Raw genomic sequence first — 6612 nt, forward strand, 5'->3', positions numbered from 1 at the left:
ATGCATAAAATGGTCCAATTTGAATGATTGACCTAAATCTGATCATTAAGTGAAGTAGTAAGAGGGATACAGAGGTAAGAATTCATTGTTAAGTAAACAAAGCTCGATGCTTATAAATGTTTGCAAATAACGTAAAGTAAGGAATTATCATTTCTTTGCCACAATGACTCGTGGTAAACAAGATGAACTGATTTTATTTGTTCATAAATAATATTACCAACAGTAGAAATAACATTTGTTTGAAACTTATACCTGTGCAATATAACCACACTTATGTAAACAATGACAAACCTCAAGCTTTGTTCGCAGAACAAAGCATTTCAAACTCTGTATTTTTCTTGTAACGTACAATGTATGACTTTCAAATTTTGACGAGGCATTAAAAATACCTATTTTAACCAATCGAAACATAACAAACGGAAAACTAAAATTTAAAAGGTGAGACCAAGTCCCATTAAAGCACAAAAATAAAGTGAGTTATTCTTCAAAACTCTATTTCATTTTGACAAAAAGAAAAAAAAACCTTTTAATGCAAAGCAGTAAAATTTCTATAAAGCTAACAAATAAATAAATTTTTACATGTATCCCTGCGAGCCTGTCAAAATGCAGCTTAACTCGAAACAACGTGAATTCTTGCATTAAAATATCTTGATATGACGTCCTTTTTATAAATCAAACATTTGGAAATATTTTACATCATTTCATGACTGTTGTAAAGATTGTTACGGCGTTTGATCTGAATCGCGTTAAAACTACCTTGTATACAAAAAAATATTTCCCGGAAAGGGAAAAACGCAAATGCTTTGAATACTTAATTTTTTGGTCACGTGATTCTGTTTCTGGAATTTCAACAACAATGGAAATTTTTTAAGAGGTTTAAGAGGACAATATCAAAGGAAATGTAATGAATCTGGTCAGAAATATCTTTAGAGCAAGTAAGACAGAAAATTATAAGTCAATACTTAATTTTGATATATAAACACACGTAATATAGTTTCTGGGATGTCATTTTCGCCCCCATGCGCACTGATGTTAAAGCCCTGTCCTGTTCAGTTAAACAAGAAATACAATGATTTTTGTTAGTTGAACGGCTATGAATATTTGTTTCCATTCACTGACAAGTTTAGTTTTCAAAAACATATTACAGATGTTCACTCAATTCCAGATAATCATTTTAAGCATAAATACGCCATACGTGTCTTTAAATGAATTATTAACAAATGGCTGTCTTTAAATCATTTGAAATAATTGTTCTTTAAACAAATAGCAAAGTTCATTACACAAATACAAGACTATGTTTTCTTTTTCTTTTAATTTGTTAAGTTGTGTTGTTTGTTTAGTTGGTTGTGTGTTTTTCTTTTCTCAACCAAAAAAATTCTACTGAGCACTTAAATTCTGAAATACTGATTCCAGAATCCCTGTTTAACAGCATATTTACCACGTTAGCTACATGTACGCAAAAGAGTATGGACTATTTCATTCGTATGGAAGAACATATAAATTTTTAAACAATTTAAATAATTAAGAAAACCCTACCTTTGTGCAAGAACTCGATCATTTCTTTCCCAATTAAACAAGAACAATTCCTTGCAGTGGTCGGTAAATATCTTCGTCTTTTCCCACCATTACCATCACATTCCGAAGAATGATCTATATCTTGTAACGTTTCTTTTATTGCCCGATCACCGTCTGGATTGTATTCATGAAGTCCCAAATTACTCTAAGGCATTTGTTCTCTAAATGATGTATCACTTCATATTTAATACCTCGTTCGACAACGTGTCATTTTGAAAAACAGAATCTGGTCCCATTTTAAAAACATCTCCGCCAATTATCTGCTATTGATCACACCAGCAATCGATCTCGAAATGCGATTTCTGTTGGCAAAGTTTCGCGTTAATTTTCAATTCTTGCTTCTCTATGGGTTCTATTGACTTTAATCTTACGTTACACAATTTTAGTAGATAATTTCAAACGTATAATGGGGTATTTGAAGCCATTGTATGAGTTTGCGTTTTCAGCGTTCGGTTGAAGATGTAAACTTAATTGGATATCTAGTTTTATTGTAATTATCGAACGGAAGAGGTTTCTACGTGCATACGCGTTAGCTACTACTCGTGTCATAATTAGATGGCGAAAAAACATGAAATAATTCAAGCTGCAGCCACTTGCTTGTTTAAGATGAATAAGATAGTATAGAGCATATAGAAACCGTTTGAATGACGAAGTTTGTACCAAATTTGTAGAGTACCTGTATTTATGAAATTCTGTAATGCTTACAAATCAAAATATAATTATGATTGATAGTAAAACAAGACCTGTTTAAACAGACTTCATACCAGATGGATATTTCGGTTACAATACTTAAGGATGACGTTTACTCAGAATGAAAAAAAATTCCACTGATAATAACGAAAAGCCATTAATTGTATGTCATAAACCTTTGATTGTAGTGTTATTTTTCTCTTTCAAAAAAAGTAGGTCAATGACCTACTTTTAAAGTTAATGGCCATTGAATATATTTTGATAAAATCAAGAAAAATCCCATAAAGATTTTCTTAGTTGTGAAAATATTACAAATAATAAAACACTTTAAATAATGAAATGCAGTCTATGAATGATATTGGCAATAAACAGATACAAAGCACTAACATTTCAGCAACATTTTAAAAAAAATATTTCAGTCCGAATTTCCTTTATCAGTTTAATCCCTACCCATTTTTTATTCAATTTTACAAAAAGTTGAATGATGATAATACGAAAACATTTATAGTATTTAACTACTTATATTGACCTTATTCCTTTGGCATAGAATTTATATGAGGTCAATGATCAAAATTTTGAGATATGGTGTCTTCTTTTGGTTTTAGATTTTTTCAATATTTTGCAATTTGTAAAACCAACAGAAAATATGCAAAATTATATAGACTAAAATACGAATTCTTAACTTTTAATATTAGAAATCTGCCAAAAATGTTTTGGCGGAAAACAATATCTGCAAAATTTAGTCCGAATTTCCTCTGTTTGGCTAAAAGACTATTTTTGTTTGAGCCTAATTCCATAATATAGTAGAAATATCGAATGTTATGTCAATAATACTTCCTTTCATTAAATACTTTTTGTGTTTAGAACAAATTCTACTCATGACATTGAACTTTATAACAATCCAAATTTGAGAACTCAACAACACTCTTAATTTATTAACCATATTCTAAGTGTATTATACGGGGACATTGACATCCCATATTAATTTAAATATCAAAGTATGGAAGTAATGGCACGCGGGAGTTGATTTTATTGATCATTATTTATTTTGAAATCAAAGAGATGTAATTTTGCATGGTAAGTAATTTCTTTGCAGTATCTAAATAATTAAGCGTACATTTTTCTACTTGAATTTTTGACAAGAATTCCGAGCTATAGACGGAAACCCCCTTAGGAATCATGTTGTCTAATATTTAAACACAACCACTGAACTCTACGATACATAACGTATTAGTAATCAAAATATTTCTGAAGAATTGTATGTAAGCAATCAAGTAATTCATAATATAAAGTCTAGTCTACGCAAGTACTGGTTCTATCTTTAAATTAGATAGTTTGCCTTTGATTCTAAACGCTACTGCTGCAGAAATGGCACTATTGTAATTACAGCAAATCAGTCTCATTGAACTATGGCGTAGGAATACATCCGACTATAAAAATATCTTTGTTGTTCGTACAATATAAATTCTGTCTATTCTCAATGTATTTATAAATAGGTTTTGTGGAAAACAATACATTACATAGACTTATCGATTATTTTTAAGCAGTAAAGGTTCAAACACTGTTTCACTACCGTTTTACCAGTGACTTCATAGGAAAGTTGCTGTTTACGAAAATTTAATTTACAATTCATTAGTATGTTTTTATAAATTTTCTCTTTGAAAGACAAAGTACCGTGTTATTAGGAGTACATATAACATTGAAATGTACTACCAGGTAGATAAAATATATTGATTATATACCAAAGAAAGATTGGAAGTTGAAAGAATCGTAACACTGTAAAATTGCCATGCATGATCTTGCGGCAACATATTTCAAGCTAAGCCACAAACATTTACAATCTACATGTACATTCTGCATGAAAAAAGGGTGTTAATAAACACGGATACGATATGATAAATATAAAACGAACTTGTGATAAGAATCAAAAGATTCATAGAAATTCATTATTTAAGAAAGTATTTATTTACCATAATCTTGATCGTTTGGATATTTCGTAGAATCCCTTTTTTACATTCTGTTTCGTTCTCGTTCTCATTGGGTTCGACTAGTTTTTTTTCTATATTTTGCTTTTGAATAAAATATTTTAATGCTTTCTTTGGTGATTCATATGAAGGTATCAATCATTGCGGAAAAAGTATACAAACAACTCATTTATAGCCCGTATGAAAAACATCAAATAAAGCATTTACTGTTTATATTTACACCATTCTGTCTTTGAAGTATTCAATCAATTATGAAAAAAGCGAGCAAAAGAGGGTCAATAATCATTATTGTCTATCAGTGCGTGATTCCTCATATGTGAAGGTTACCATTATAGCTCCAGTAACTCCAATCACGTGGATGTATTAGGTCATCCCGTGCAAGTCCATTGAGTTCGTACTCTCGATGTTTCATATTTCGATAAATTGAGAAATTATCGAAACAAAGTCGACATCAAAAGTTCAAAACATCATTGGACGATATTTAAACAAGAGGCCAATTGGCCTTAACGGTCACCTGAGTAGCATATTTCCCATACACAAACTTGTCATGGAGTCTCATATATGCATCTAATTAAAGGTCATATGAAACGATTTTTAACACTATGATTTTCTTTCATGAATATAAAGCTTGGTATAAACAAATGTTAAAATACATGATGTAAGATTTTTTTGCCTTTGCATTACTGAGAAATAATCGTGAAAACTGAGCACCTGAAAAAATTCTTGCCCGCTTATCGTTCTTGATTTTGTGGATTTATGACGTCACAAAGACCCACCGATGTAAACAATGCATTAAAACTAGTGTAATTTTACAGTAGTTTATCGATTAAATTTTAGTGATTTATGCATATATGAACGTGTCTTTCTTTTCAAATGAGATCATTTGATTTCGTAGTAGCCTACAGATGACTTAGTTTTAATTGGTCGTTAATGAACAAATCTAATTTCAGCTTCTCACAAAAGTAAAATCATGATGAAGATCCCGTACTATAGTGGAAATTTAACGAAAGAAATGCTCCAACATTTACAGCTGATTAATGAATTATCCTTATCCTTTTAAAATAGAAACATCATTTTCTTCTTCGGTACGTTTAATGATTGAGCTACATTTAAAGGGAATTAAAGCATTTAAATTGATGTGATTTATTTTGTCACATAAAAAAGTATACAAGGCAGGCCAATGAAAATGTTTGAGGCATTGTGTACATAGTTTGTATTTAAGAGCTGCTATAAAATGCCGCAAAATTATTCTTAAATTTTATTTCGAAATAATATAAATTTCTGACTTCTTGATATATACATGTAGCAATATCTTTAGAAAATACTTTGTGTACACGTGTATTAACGTTTTATTAAATTAGATCGCGGAAATATGGCATTTAAGGATTTAGAAATGTATCGGTAAAATAAATCGGTTGTTTGATAAAAATAGTTGTGAACGAATGTGAAGATAATCAACAGATTTTATTAAGAACAAGCATCAATAATGATAAAAAAAACGAAAGAAAACATTGCGGAAGAAAGTGAGATAAAAGGGATCTGTGAGTAAACACCGCACTTACACGTTTTAAAATCAAAACACCGCACATTCAAGTACACGTTTCAAAAACAAAACATTTGAAGAAATTTCTCTTAGACTAAAAATAATTAAATGGTAACATATTTGTGAATTTGAAAGTGAAACAAACAATATAATCGTGAAGCGAATGAGGCACAATGAGGCCTACAAGTTGTTTAGAAAAAAAATCTTAATGAATTGCATGAACATGCAAATGGGAAAAAACGATCAGACTTATTTTTGAATTTGTCAATTTCATTAAAAAGATCAAAATAAAACATATAAATATGCTTATATTAAAATTATATTATACTTGCATGTGGATCTATGAAGAAAATCATTTATTCTCCCTGCAGTCTCGAAACTGAATATCATTATGTACACGCTATTACATGTAAATAAAAACGCACACGATTTCATTTCTTGAGAGAAAAAATACTGACGTGGTTGATTATTGTATAATTATACAAGTTTTTATATAAAATAGTATTTTTTTTTCTTTTAAAATGCTGCAAAATGACATGGATATTTGTATTCACAACATAGCTTTATAAGGCGATTTGGGTCTTACTGACGTCATAAGCAAGGGAGGTAAGCCGCGTAAGTCAATGTTCCTTTTCCCGATTAAGTAATTTTGATCGACTGCATCTTCGCTAGCCAAGGGTTTTCGGTCCACTTTGCTCCCCGTAAACCCTTGGCGGATTTCATTACGAAAACTCGGTGATGTGGTGGCGCTATCTAGCGAGCAACTTGAGTTGCGCCCCTTGCATATTTACATTTTAATCGAATTAAACAACGGGTTAT

The 6612-nt window shown here is 30.5% G+C and overlaps 1 protein-coding gene across 2 annotated transcripts in view; it reads right to left on the minus strand.

The window, feature by feature from the left end:
- Window positions 1–1896, minus strand: part of LOC128187691 (sex peptide receptor-like) — a 50048-nt gene extending 48152 nt beyond the window's left edge. The window contains exon 1 of one of the 2 annotated variants that reach the window (XM_052858262.1): window positions 1537–1896. The gene's annotated coding sequence lies outside the window, so the exon portion shown is untranslated. The remainder of the gene's footprint in view (window positions 1–1536) is intronic. The other variant, XM_052858168.1, reaches the window with a different exon arrangement.
- Window positions 1897–6612: the final 4716 nt, after the last annotated feature.

The sequence above is a fragment of the Crassostrea angulata genome, chromosome 1 (genome assembly GCF_025612915.1).
Source record: "Crassostrea angulata isolate pt1a10 chromosome 1, ASM2561291v2, whole genome shotgun sequence".
Classification (NCBI taxonomy): domain Eukaryota; kingdom Metazoa; phylum Mollusca; class Bivalvia; order Ostreida; family Ostreidae; genus Magallana; species Magallana angulata.